This window comes from Physeter macrocephalus, chromosome 18, assembly GCF_002837175.3.
Source record: "Physeter macrocephalus isolate SW-GA chromosome 18, ASM283717v5, whole genome shotgun sequence".
Lineage (NCBI taxonomy): Eukaryota > Metazoa > Chordata > Mammalia > Artiodactyla > Physeteridae > Physeter > Physeter macrocephalus.
In genome coordinates, this window is record NC_041231.1 from 68722803 (window position 1) to 68737555 (window position 14753).

General features: G+C 46.7%; 1 protein-coding gene across 3 annotated transcripts in view; it reads left to right on the forward strand.

The window, feature by feature from the left end:
* ZBTB9 (zinc finger and BTB domain containing 9) overlaps window positions 1–14515 on the forward strand; it is a 46344-nt gene extending 31829 nt beyond the window's left edge. For 2 of the 3 annotated variants that reach the window (XM_028478642.2, XM_007128846.4), the window contains exon 3: window positions 14472–14515. The gene's annotated coding sequence lies outside the window, so the exon portion shown is untranslated. Of the gene's footprint in view, window positions 1–10111; window positions 11898–14471 lie in introns of those variants that run through there. The other variant, XM_055079444.1, reaches the window with a different exon arrangement.
* Window positions 14516–14753: the final 238 nt, after the last annotated feature.

A 14753-nucleotide genomic window follows, 5' to 3' on the forward strand; every position in this document is an offset into this window, starting at 1 on the left:
TAGTTGTGGCTCACGGGCCCAGTTGCTCTGCAGCATGTGGGATCCTCCCAGACCAGGGCTCGAACCCGTGTCCCCTGCATTGGCAGGCAGACTCTCAACCACTGCGCCACCAGGGAAGCCCTGGCAGGCGGATTCTTAACCACTGTGCCACCAGGGAAGTCCCTTTAATTTTAAAAAATGACTATTTGATTAGACAGAAACTATTTTTCTACAACCCTCCTTTAGCCAAAAATAGATTATAAATTTTTTTAAACCTGTGCTTTACAAACCATTTGGACTTTGTGTGTCAAATTCAATTCCAAAAGAAATTGATGTTAAAAAAAAAAAAAAAAAAGAAATTGATGTTATGGAAAGATCAGTTGAGCAGAGCCCTAACCCTGAAAACATTACAGTTGAGTGTCCGGCCCATCTTATCCGCAGTGAGAAGTGTATGTAAAACAAGCAGAAATGTTTGCTTCCATCATATGGTTTGAAGTACATCTGACAATGGGAGGATGGGAGGAGATACGGGGCTCCTGCTGGTGTTGGGGGTGACACTGCCAGCCCCCGCAGCATTTCTTCAGCTAGGGTTGGCTGAAAGAGACAGAAGGGAAAACGGGGTTGGGGGGGCTGACTCAACACTTCGAAACACTTCGATTTGGCATTCCTCAGTCTGGGAATGAGGACAGAGAAGGGGAAGAGCTGGGAGGTGGTGAGCAATTGCTGGGGTGACGATAGAGGCAAGCGAGGCAAACCTATGGAGGGAGGGTTGCATGCAGTCCAGCCTCAGTGAGTCCAGGAGAGGGCCAGGCACCCTCCCTCTGCACCCCTCCCCCACCCAGTGCTGTACAGGGGGCAGAGCTCAGGGAACAGCTCCTGCAGGTAGCAGACAGCAGTGGTCCTCCTAGACATCACCTAGCAACTGCTCAGAACGAAGATGCAGGAGACAGCTGATTATTTCTCCCTCCCCTTCTCCTCCAGTTCATTCCATCAGCTGCATTAGACAGGATGCTAGCTAGTCCCTGCCATTGTGGAGCTACCTTCATAAGCTGATGACCCTGAACAAGTGAGTTGAAAGAATAGGGCACCCAACTTCTTTAGGGTGCCTTGGAAAACCTTTTGGAAAAAGTTATGTTTCAACTATCCTGAAATACATCCTGCCCCCCAAGCCATCTTCCTCCAGGTGCCATCCGTTTCCAGTGAGTCAGTTCCTCCTGGCATCACCATCTTTTGTCTGCACATCAAAATCGGGCCTACTCTGGCCAAGGCCCCTTCTCTTTTGTTCAAGGCTGAGATTGCCTCACCCTACCATTCCCCAGAGCACACCACTATTTGTGTCCCTGTCTAAGCAATCCTATGGGAAAGAGCTGGGGCGGACTTTTGCCATTCATTGGAGATCTGGGCACTGGCCTTAATGCCAAGCGTAATGTAGGTGTCCTGCATGTGAGACTGCTTCTTTCTCCTGGAAGCTGGGGGATTGGATTTAGTCTGTGAGGACAAGTCTCTCATGGCTGCAGGAGGACATGCAATTTGTTCTATGGATGGCTGCCTCAGTACCAAAGGTAGCCTGGTCTCTGAAAGCCTTCAGCGTAGCCTTCAGGGCTTCCAGAGGTGCCCACAGGAGCTCGGGCCATTATAAATTTGTTCTCTTCTAGCTCCTGCCCCCCTGCCTTGGCAGTGCTGTCCCCCCAACCCCCAGTCAAGCTTGTGTTGCTTCCAGGCATCTAGAGACCTGACGCCCACTGCAGTGGCTGATTCCAGAAAGGCCATGGCTGTGTAACAGGAATGCTGTGATACAACTCCTTCCCCGCCTCCTCCATCTCCTCCTCCTGAGAACGTGTGTGTGGGGGCGCTGCATCCGACACGGAGAGTTGGGTATAACAGGATCCTTGCTTTCTTCAGGCAAGTGTGACTCAGTCTTACCCTCTAGCTCTACACATGCCTGCCGTCTGCACTCCGTCTGCCCCCGTTCTCTCCAGAACCGGCTCACATGCTTCCTTACTGTCCCTCCACCGACTAAACCTGTAGGGAGTGGGTTGACTGGTGCCCTGCAAAAGATATGTCCACATCCCAACCCCAGGAACCTATGAACGTTAACTGATTTAGAAAAAAAGGTGTTTGCAGATGTAATTAAGAATCTTGAGATCGTCCTGGATTATCGGGCGATCCCTAAATCCGATGGCGAGTGTCCCGAGAGACACATAAGGAGAGATACAGACAGAACAGAGGGTTTGTGAAGAAGGAGGCAGAGAATGGAGCGCTACAGCCACAAACCAAGGAATATCTGGAGCCTCCAGGTGCTGGAGGAGGCAAAGAGTGATCCCCTAGAGCCCTTGGAAGGAGCCCAGCCCTGCTGGTACCTTGGTTTTAGACATCTGGCCTCCAGAATTGTGAGGATAAATTCCTGTTGTTTTAAGCCACCAGCTGGTCGTCATTTGTCATGGTGGCCCCAGGGGACTAATACACCACCCTTGGACAAACCCAGTGTCCCATTCCGAATCCCGCTCTTGAAACGGAACAGGACCCTATGGTCTGTGCCCCCCACGTCCTCAGCCTGCCTTTTGTTCGTGGAAAAACTTTTGCCAAAGAATAAGTTTAATCAGAGAAGTGAGACAATGCAGAAACAAAGGAAAACAGTCAAAGGAGACCAAATAATAATAGTTTAGTCATTAAGCATAGTCAAGGACTTTTAGTTCCTTCTTAAGGGCTACAGATAATATTCTGAGCCATATCCTGTGAGCTGTTTTACACATACTGAAACCCCCACCAGGCTGAAGAAGTTTGGCTGCGTTGGGTCTTCGTTGCTGCGCACGGGCTTTCTCTAGTTGCGGCTCGTGGGGGCTACTCTTCATTGCAGTGCGTGGGCTTCTCATTGTGGTGGCTTCTCTTGTTGCAGAGCACGGGCTCTAGGGTGCATGGCCTTCAGTAGTTGTGGCGCATGGGCTCAGTAGTTGTGGCACACGGACTTAGTTGCTCTGCGGCATGTGGGATCTTCCTGGACCAGGGATCGAACCCGTGTCCCCTGCATTGGCAGGAGGATTCTTAACCACTGTGCCACCAGGGAAGTCCATGGGTGGACTCCTTGATAGACCCTGAGAGTCCAGTTTTGGCTGAAGGCTTTTCCACACCGTTCTTAAGCCTTCTTCACAGTATAAATACGCTGATGGACAGTGACATGGGGCCGATCCCTGAAGGCTTTTCTGCACTCGCCACACGTGCAAGGCTTTCCCCAGAGTGACTACTCAGAAGAACCAAGTGTTGGGAGCTTTTGTACCCATGGGGCTTCTCTCCGGTGTGAACTCTGCAGCGAACAGAGGTTAGTGTGATATACATGACAGCTCTCCCACACTTGTGGTGTGCACATGGCCTACTTGGGATGTGAACTCTGGTGTGTAATGAGGTGTGACCTGTCTCTGAAATCTCTCCTGTATTCTTTACGTTCTATACAGCTTCTCTCTAGTGTGGACTGTTTGACCAACAATAACAGTGGCCTCCTGGGGACTTCCCTGGCGGTCCAGTGGTTAAGACTTCGCCTTCCAATGCAGGCGGTGCAGGTTTGATCCCTGGTCGGGGAGCTAAGATTCCACATGCCTCTCTGCCAAAAAAAACAACAGAAGCAATATTGTAACACATTCAATAAAGACTTTAAAAATGGTCCACATCAAAAAAATCTTTAAAAAAACAAACAGACAGTAACAGTGGCCTCCTGAGAAAAGGCCTCTCTCTGCACTCCTTACAGATGTATTCCTTCCCATTTTGTATGCTCATTGATGGGAAGAAAGGGCCTCACATCTCAGAAAGTTCTTCCATGCTTGTGACACCCATGGAGCTTTCTCTATTATGAAGCACTGATGAGCTTGAGCGGTGATTCTGATCCTTTCTTCACACCCTCGGCACTCAGACTTCTCCCCACGTGGTGTAAGCTGGGGACTAGGGCTATGATTCTGCCACATTGCTCACACTCTTGGGCCTTCTCTCCGCAGAGGACGGTCACAGCACTAGACTCAAAGAATTCCCCATACTCGCTGCGAGTGTGGGGTTTCCCTCTGGCGTGGGCGCCCTGATGTATGAGAACATGTGTCTGTTTCTCAGCGCTTTCTCACACACCTTACATCTACGAGATTCTTTGCCAGTGGAAGTCCTCTGGGCTGCAGGAACAGGTGAGAGCAAACCTTTCCTCAGCGAGGATTCTCTGCCAGGCAGCAAGTTGTGACTTCCTGGTGGATCCCTTACTGCACGCACTATACTTGCAGGATCCTTTCTTCTAAGACCTTTCGTGGTTTCTTGGGATCCACAAGATTCTACAAAATTAGATCTCTGGAGCCTAGCCTTTGGGATTCCTCACAATGCCTTCCCTCCATACTTCATGTCCTCAGAAAGGCCCTGCCTTATCAAGTTGATTCTTGGTTCTGCTCTCACCATCTGACAAATAACACATAACTTGATCCGCATCCTGAGCAAAAATTAACCTGAGGAGAACAGAATAATCAAGTGCAACAAAGAGAGAATGACAGCATCCAGCACTTATCTTCACAACCCTGAACACTAAGGACTGGGAAGGGGACCAAAACAGAAACCTCCAAGAGCCAGCAGACAAACAGTGTACTGGTGCTACGTGGAGAATAAAAGGGAGGGAACAAAAGACAGGACAAAACACTGGGGAAGAAACGGGTGTAGGGCCCCAGCCGGAAAGGGGTGAGAAAAAAAGCAGCAGGTAAAGGGGAACGGCTGAGGGCCGAAGGTCTTTGGCGTCTTCACCGCACATAGACTGACCAGGCATTGGGCCACTGTCCCCTCTGTGCAGGTGGCTCACCCAGACGAGGGGAATGCACAGTGAGGTGTTACTGTGGAGGTGTCCATCAGATTCTCACGTAGCGGCTTAGAGACCAATCGGAGACGAGGACTCATCTGAATCAGCGCTCTACCTCGGGTTCTTCAACATTGTAAATGGCACAAGGGAAGGAGCTGTAACAAGGCGGGGGGGGAGGGGGGGGCGCTAGCGGACTCCCCTTATCACCTGTGAGTGAGTCTCTGTCCTCATCTGCCTGCAGGTGTGGTACCCAGGATGCTTCCCTTGTTCCAGGAGGATGATCAGATTAGGTTGGAAAAGTGAAATTCTGTTCATAGCACCGAAAACAGAAAAGGGGAGATAATAGACCAAAACCAGCCTTAGCCCTTCTGTCAATGGGAACCAGATATGGCTGGAGACACAACTGGAGAGCTTGCTGGGAAGCGCAGACAGGCAGGACGACCATCTCAGGACAGAAGTAAAACTCCCACAGGCAGGGCCTTCAATACAAAGGCAGATGGCCCAGGTGCCAGGGAGGTGAGGGTAGACTCAGAGCACAGGAAAGCTGCCCATTTCCAGTGAGGGAAACATCAGAACTGAATATTAAGGAGAAGCAGAAATAGCCCATTTTTCATCAAAAGGGACCATACAGCTTGCAAGGAGTCAGAAACTAAAACCAACTAAATGGAAACCTTCAGGCCACATCACTGACACACGGGTGGCAGCAATGACTTGGTTAGCAAGGAATGAACTGAGTCAGATCACGTTCCCCAAATTCCCCATCACATCCTAATGGAGATTCCTCTCTCGGAGGGGTCAACGCCTGTCCCCATGGGTGAAGGGTATGGTCACAGCCTCACTCATTCTCAAAGATGATCCTGAAGCATGTGATTTCTACCTCATCAGGAGAATAATCCCTGAGGGGCACAGACAGATTCAGCAGGGTAAGGGGGAGGCTTTGAGTCTTGTGTTTATGTCTGATGAGCAAGAAGAGCTCTCCAACAAGAGGCTGGGGGTCAAGTCTAGGGAAACTCTTCAGCAGGGAAGGGCGTGGTCATGTCTGTGTGGTCAGCAAATGTCTGAGCAAAGGAAGTGCAAGAGGAAAATTCTACTTTCCTCCTCTACTCTCAATACTTCTGGTCACCAAGTGCGTGTGGGGGAGGGGCTGTGGCGGGGGGTGGGGGATTGGGTGGAGTAGGGTGTTCCTACAGCAAGCAATTCTCACCCTACAATTTACTTCATTTCAGACACTCTCTACCTGGAGTGTCGGACCCCACAGGTCAAGGGCTCGGTCCCAGAAGACCGCCCCCACTTCTGACAACAATCTCAAGTCCAGGTTGTCTGACTGACCACCTTTAAACCAGAGGTTCCCACGACCCCCTCTCAGGTTGGGTTAATTTGCTAGAGTGGTTCTCAGAACTCAGGAAAACAGTGTACTCACTCCGGCCAGTTTATGACAAAGGATATTAAAGGATACGAGTAAACAGCCAGATGAAGAGCGCTTCTGCCCTGTGTGGACCTAGGCTGTGCCACCCTCCTGGCATGTGGGCGCATTCTTTTTTTAAAAAAATATATTTATTTATTTATTTTGGCTGCCTTGGGTCTTCGTTCCTTGGGCTTTCTCTAGTTGCCGCGAGCGGGGGCTACTCTTCAACGGGTTTCTCATTGCAGTGGCTTCTCTTGTTGCAGAGCATGGGCTCTAGGTGCGTGGGCTTCAGTAGTTGTGGCACACAGGCTCAGTAGTTGTGGAACGCAGGCTCAGTAGTTGTGGCATGCAGGCTCTAGAGTGCAGGCTCAGTAGTTGTGGCACACAGGCTTAGTTGCTCCGCGGCATGTGGGGTCTTCCCAGACCAGGGCTTGAACCTGTGTCCCCTGCATTGGCAGGGGGATTCTTAACCACTGTGCCACCAGGGAAGCCCTGGGTGCATTCTTGTTCACCAGCCCCAAGAGCTCATCAAATCTCATTGTCCAAGAGTTTTTTAAGAGAGCCTAAAATCCAGCACCACCCCCTTCCCAGAGGTTGGAAGGTGGGACTGAAAGTTCCAGTCCTCCAATCACTTGGTCTTTCTGGTGTCCAGCCCCATCCTGAGGCCATCTAGGGCCCCACCCTAAGTCACCTCATTAGCATAAACTCCAGTGTGCTCAAAAGGGGCTCCTTATGGCTAACAAAAGACCCTGCTATCATTCAGGGAATTCCAGGGGTTTTGGGAACTCTGTGCCAGGAAATGGGGACAAAGACCAAATATATTTATTATACCACAGGAAGGAATGCAAACCTTGTTTGAGTGGCAAGGCAAGGTCTTGGGAAAGAAGCAAACGGAAGCATGCTTACCAGACCCAAGTGCTAGGGCTGGAGTGGCCATGACCAGAGGGTGGATACTTTGGGGTTACAACTGGCAGAAGCTAGAGCAAAAGTTTGAATTTGTACCAAAAAAAAAAAAGGCAGTCCCCCTGCTTTGTGCCCTGACCAACTCCCATGACCAGGGAGGGACCACACACACAAGGCAGGAATATTTACAAAGGGAGGAGTGTGCACAGCCCTGCAGTTCTGAACCTGCACCCAAATCCACTTCAGAAACCAGACTCTAAGGGTAATAATGCATCCCACCTCTCTCAGGTGGGAGAGTAAGCCAGGTAGGCTTCACTTTTAAGAATTTTAAAATCTACCCATACGTATCCTAACTATTTTTTTTTTTTTTTTGGCTGCACTGGGTCTTAGTTGCAGCACACGGGATCTTTAGTTGAGGCATGTGGGAATCTAGCTCCCTGACCAGGGATTGAACCTGGACCCCCTGCATTGGGAGCGTGGCATCTTAACCACTGGACCACCAGGGAAGTCCACCCTAACCATCTTAACTTGGGCTGCTAAACAAGTAAACAATTAAAAGTATCATAAATGATAAATCTCCATTGGCCAAAAAGATACGGCATATCTATCGTACATAGTGAAATACCACACACTGTAAAGTAGATCTATATAGAAAGACTTGGAGATGTCTTCATGATGCAGGAAGTTGCTGTAAGTGGAACAAGGTTCAGCTTGATCCTTTTTAAAACATATATTCATACATAAAATCTGGACAAATTTATTCTAAACTCTTGAAGGAAAGGATTGAGAGAGGTATTCGCTTTCCACATTTTTTTTGAACATAAAGAACCTGTATTACTTTCATAATCAAAAAGTTTTCTTTCAAAAATTTTTATTATGGTAAAATATAAAGTGTATTCATTTTTTAAACAATAGCAGAGATTGATTTGTCACTTATGTTACATGAGGGCTGTAATTGGCTATGGCTTTTCTCCAATGCATCCAGGCCAAAAGAACAATCCCGAACAAGACTTTCTCATGGCTGAACCCAACCAGCAATCACTTTTTTAAAAAGTTGTGGCAAAATGTGTGTAACATAAAATATATCACTTTAATAATTTTTAAGTGTACAGTTCAGTGGCGTTAGGTACATGCACCCTGCTAGGGAACCATCACCACCATCCATCTCTTGTAGAACTTGCTTCGTCTTCCCAAACTGAAACTCCATACTCATTAAACTTAACTCCTCATCCCTCTTTCCTCCTAGGCCCTGGCAACCACCATTCTACTTTCTGTCTCTAAGAACTTGATTCCTCTAGGTACCCCATATAAGTGGAATCAAACAGGATTTGTCCTTTCATGATCGTCTTATTTCATGAGCATAATGACCTCAAACTTCATCCATGTTGTAGCATGTGGCAGAACTTCCTTCATTTTAAGCCCAAGTAACATTCTACTGTGTGTGTATATATATATATATATATACAGTATATATATACTCACAGTATATATATATATATATATATATATATCCACACACACAATGTGATATCTATATATCTATATCTATATATATATCACAATATACATATATCAATATATACCACATTGTTTATCCAGTCATCCACTGAATGTCTGGGTTGCTTCCACCTTTTGACCATTGTGAATAATGCTGCTATGAATATGGGTGTGTAAATATCTACTGAAGTTTTCAGTTCTTTTTGGGTATATACCAAGAAGTGGAATTGCTGGATCATATGGTAGTTCTATCTTTAATTTTTTAGAGGAACTGCCATAACATTTTCCATAGCAGCTGCACCAGCAATGCACAAGGTTCCAATTTCTCCATAGCCTCACCAACACTTGTTATTTTCTGTTTTTTTCATAACTAGCCATCCTAATGGATGTTAAGTGGTATCTCATTGTGGTTTTTTTTTTTTTTTTTTAGATGTTGGGGGTAGGAGTTTATTAATTAATTAATTTATTTTTGCTGTGTTGGGTCTTCATTTCTGTGTGAGGGCTTTTTCCAGTTGTGGCAAGCGGGGGCCACTCTTCATCGCGGTGCGCGGGCCTCTCACTGTTGTGGTCCCTCCCGTTGCGGAGCACAGGCTCCAGACGCGCAGGCTCAGTAGTTGTGGCTCATGGGCCTAGTTGCTCCGCGGCATGTGGGATCTTCCCAGACCAGGGCTCGAACCCGTGTCCCCTGCATTAGCAGGCAGATTCTCAACCACTGCGCCACCAGGGAAGCCCTCTCATTGTGGTTTTGATTTGCATTCCCCTAATGATTAGTGATGCTGAGCTTCTTTTCATGTGCTTATTAGTTATTTGCGTAACTTCTTTTAGAGAAATGTCTATTCAAGTCCTTTGCCCATTTTTTAATGGAATTTTTTGCTGTTGTTGAATTGTAGGAGTACTTTATATGTTCTTGATATCTTTCAATTTTTAAAAACTTTCTTAAAAAGCTTTTTGCATGGAAAATTTTTAAGATTCACGAAAGTAGAAAGCGTAAACTGCAGCCATAAACATTCTGCCATTCTTGTTTCACCTGCTAGATCTTGATGACCCAGAATATCTCAAAAATATTTCATACAGTTGGATCAGGATCTTTGGGATTTTTTAGCTCTTTATTTTGACATAGTGATAGATCTACAGGATATTAGATCTTTGTATCTGGAGTTAAAACAGCACACAGGCTGAATGCAAAAGGTGAGTATAAGCAAAGACATGCAGGAGAGCTGGTGTCTCTGAGCTCATCTCAGCCCTTCCCCAAAACCACTTATTTCACAAACCAGAATGGGAAACTAGGAGAGAGAATTTGTAGCCAGGAAGAATGACAAGGTCCATCACTTCATAATATTAGTTATTTTGGTTTCACAGAAAACATCCTTGGTAAAACATTTCTATACAGGGTAGGCTGTGGAAATCACACTTCTACCAAAAATGAACTGTAACTATTAATGGGACAGATTTTTTAAAAAGTTTCCAATGTGATCAGAGTCACCTACTAACACCATTCTCTTCTTTCCTACTAACAGAGACACATTGTATTCAGGGTGACAAAGTGCTCAGCTAAAAAGACCATGCCTCCCAGCCTTTCCTGCACCAGGGCTGGTTCCAGGATACAGTTCTGGCCAATGAAATGGAAACAGGAGTCACTGGACAGAGCTTGCAGAAAGCTCTGTAAAGGCTTTGAAGTGTGATACTTTGTTAGAAATGCAGAATCCTACGGTAAATGCCAGCTCTTCACTTGAAAACTATGTACTTATGTGGCAGAAAGAAAAACCCATGTACTGGTCAATATAGGTGTGGATAAGGAGACCCTGACATGTATGGTCTTTGAGGTAACTTGGAAGACTGCAATGCAGACATTCTTATCCAAACAGGTTTTAACAGGCTACCACCTAGCTTGCAGACCCCACTTATTAAGATCAAAGCCCCTTTTTTGAATTCTGTGATATAGTTTGATTTTCCACATACTTTCTTAGAGGGAAAAGATGTGTGACCAACTTGCAGAAATAGTCTTGTTGGCTTGCCAGATATATTTCTTGTTGTAAATCTGCATGCTGGTTAACTATAACAGCTTGGAAGTTACATAAATGTCCAACAATAGGGAATCAGTTAAGAACAAAATTCATTATAGAACATATGTGGAAGACGATGCAGGCATTAAAAAACATGACGTAAAAGAGCAGATACTGCCATGGGAAAATGTTCACAATTGAGGACATTTTAAAAATCAGGTTATAAAACAGATGTACTAAATGATTCCAGCTATGTTTAAAAATATATATACTCAGGGGAAAAAAAAAACCTGGCAGAACCTTACTAAACATGGGATTATGTCTCAGGGTGCAATTGGAGATGATTTGTGTTATTTTGTAAATTTATGTCTTTATTTTTCTGTATTTTCCACATTTTCTGTCATGAACAATAATTACTACTATAACTGGAAAATGAGATGCAATGAGTTTTTAAATAATTATCACTCAGATTACCTTAGGCAAGTTAATCAACCTCTCTGTACCAGTTTCTTCACCTATAAAATAGGGATAAAAGCACCTCCCCCTTAAGGTTACCAAGACAGGTAAACCCTCAAAACAGGCCCAGGCAGGTGGGAGTTGCTCAGTGAAGGTCAGCTATTAGCATGGAAATGAAAATAGCATAGTTTTGCAAACACGGGGGTGTGAGCCTAAGGGGCCAGGTTTATCTCACCTGTGGTGACCTCACTTGCCAAGCCAGCCTGAGAGGCCAGCACGCTTTTCCCTCCTGTTCCAACGTGAACAACAGGTAACAAAGACAGAAAAGGAAACTTAGAGCTGAGTTCACAAACTCACAAGTCTTGTGAGTTTTGAACTGGCAAAACTGGCACCAGGTAGGAAAGGTAAACATGAGAAAAGCAGCTGGAATCGGACAAAAGGGTGGGGGGCTATGGCTCCCTGGAGAGGGGGGACTCCCCAGAAGTACTTCAATTCAACTTATTTTATTTATTTAATTTTTAAATTCAGATATAATTGATTTACAATGTTGTGTTATAATTCAACTTATTTTAAAACCCTGCACTGGCCTAACAGCCCACACCTACCCTGGAGCTGCCCTAATTTTTGCATTATTCACAAAAAAGAACAATTTAAAGTGGTCTGAACTTTACAGGTTTTTGCACAGGATACGCCAGTCAATGCTCCAGTTTCTTCAGGGTGTTTACAACTGGGCTTCAAATATTTTTCAGCCTTTGAGTGAGCTGTTGTTAAAGCAGACAGCAAATGAACAGTTTTCGTCCTCACATAACATCAGTGGCCACAGCAACAACAGAAACCAGTTGCATGACCAACCTGTGGGGAAAAAGGATTCCTGGGTTGCACAGTTCAGGGGACCAGGAGGCAAGTTAGTCTGACTGGTTCCAGTCAGAAAGAATGACTGGGGAGAGAATTTAGAGTAGGAACTGATACTGGAGAAATGTGATCTGTCCTAGAATTCCAGGGACTATATGATTTATTGTTGCAATGGGAATACTTCTTACTTCAGACAGTGAAAGGGAATGCTATTAATAATCGCACCAGGCCATTGGGTCTTAACTGGAACTGCCTCAAGCAAATTGGGACATACGGCCACCTACTAAAATGGAAGTTGTCCCTAAGGTCTAAGGTAAATTCCAGCTTTTAGGGCTTCCCTGGTGGTGCAGTGGTTAAGAGTCCGCCTGCCGATGCAGGGGACACGGGTTCGTGCCCCGGTCCGGGAAGATCCCACATGCCGTGGAGCGGCTGGGCCCGTGAGCCATGGCCGCTGAGCCTGCGCATCCGGAGCCTGTGCTCCGCAACGGAAGAGGCCACAACATTGAGGCCCGCGTACTGCAAAAAAAAAAAAAAAAAAAAATTCCAGCTCTTCACCTGAAAATTATCTATTTATGTGGAAGAAATTTCTTCAAACTGAGGCAGGAGGTAAATGGGCCCCAGGCTGAACAGCTGGAGTCTGACCCTATGGACAGATACTCCAAGATGAAGAGGAGGAGGGGCTAAGCCCTGCCCAGGGATGGGCACATATTTCTCATTCTCAAGGTCAAGGAGACCTTCCTGACTACACATGCACAGAAAGGCTCCTTGAAGGTCAAAAAGGGAGGGGGCGCCACCCCACAGAAGGTGATGTCAAGCTACCCATAGGCCTCTTCACTGGAATCCACCTTGGCTAAGAGATGTGTGCGCACACATGGGAAGGACCCTTAGATAAATCAAAAACGGACTCAGAACCAGGCAAAGCAAGATGAATGGCCAAAGGAAATCCGGAAGAAATGCCCCATATAAGTGATTCAAAGTACTACGAGGGCGTGACTCTCTGAGCCCGCCTGTGTGTCGATCCACACGTACTCTTTTTCCTAATAAACACTTTACTTGTTTCACTACTTTCCGTCTTTGTGGGAATTCATCTCTGCAAAGCCGAAGGGCCAGAGCCTTGTCACTGGTCACTGGTTTAGTGGCTAGTATTCAGCGGTCTCACTGCCGTGGCCTGACTTCAGTCTCTGGCTGGGAACTGAAATCCTGCTTCAAGCCGCTGCAGGCTGAGGCCACCTGAGATCAAAACTAAGTAAATAATTCAGAAGACCTATTTCAAGGGCTGACTACACAGGAGTTTGGGGTCTTCCTCTCTGGACATCCTGGTCGAAACAAAAGGCAGCAGAGATGAGCTGATCTCTGACTCTCAGCCCCCTGGTCCCTCCTAAGATTCCTGATACCATACCAGCCTGGGAAGGGGAGGGGGATCTGAGCAGAAGCTCTACATGTACTCAGCAGGGTCAGGGGCCATCCCACCAGCCAGCCTCTGCTCCCCTTTCCTCACTAGACCCCAGGGGTTACGGGTCGGCCACTGGCTCAAAAGCCACTGGTGCATCAGTGACAGAAGAGGTTATGATTGCAGGCCTAAAGACCACGTGAATGGCTGGGATCAGCTGAGACTTAAATTTGATGTGTGTTCTACTTAACAAGAATCCTCCAGATGTGACAGATGGAAAATGGGATTCCATTACATCCCCATGTTCTGTTCGATAATTATCTTATTCAGCCCTTTTCCTTTTTTTTTTTTTTTTTTTTTTTGCGGTACGCGTGCCTCTCACTGTTGTGGCCTCTCCCGTTGCGGAGCACAGGCTCGGGACGCGCAGGCTCAGCGACCATGGCTCACGGGCCCAGCCGCTCCGCGGCATGTGGGATCTTCCCGGACCAGGGCACGAACCCGTGTCCCCTGCATCGGCAGGCGGACGCGCAACCGCTGCGCCACCAGGGAAGCCCTCCTTTTTTTAAAAAATAAATTTATTTATTTATTATTTTTGGCTGCGTTGGGTCTTCGTTGCTGCGCGTGGGCTTTCTCTAGTGAAGACTGGGGGCTACTCTTCCTTGTGGTGCGTGGGCTTCTCATTGCGGTGGCTTCTCTTGTTGCGGAGCATGGGCTCCAGGTGCGCGGGCATCAGTAGTTGCGGTGCACGGGCTTAGTTGCTCCATGGCATGTGGGATCTTCCCCAACCAGGGCTCGAACCCGTGTCCCCTGCATTGGCAGGCAGATTCTTAACTACTGCACCACCAGGGAAGCCCTAAGACTATTGTTAAGGAGTCTTTCAAGACTCCTGGACTTCAGAGATTGTTACTACATCTTGGGAAAGTGACCTTTAACTTTTAAAGTCTCTAATTCTGATTGGTTACTTAATAATTTGCAGTCCTGGTAGCACTATTTAAATATATTAGCAACCTCTTCTACTCATAAGACCATGGAGTCACAAATGAATAAAACAATTACTTTATTGGATTTAGTTTTTAAACAGAAGTCTAATCAGTTTAATGTTTAGGTTAACCTTATTAGCAATAAAGCTCCAACCGTTTAAATGTCTGGTCGTTGAAGTTATCCTTTCGCCTTTAGGAAACCTGTGGAGAGGCAGGACCAAGAAGCTGTCTCAATCGATCGATCGTCAGGACTGCATCAATCCTGCACTAGGGCCAGGGCCCGATTCCTCAGCAACCAGGAGAGCCTAGAACAGGTGTGGGCTCTTGGTCCTCCAAGCAGCCAGGGAAGGTCTTCATCTTCAAAGGACAAAACAGCCATTCCTGTTGAGAGAACTTTCCAGTCCTCTTTCCATTCCCCTGGCTGAGAATTCCCTATGGCTTCACCAAGAGGACACAGGTGAGGAGGAGGGTTGGAGGT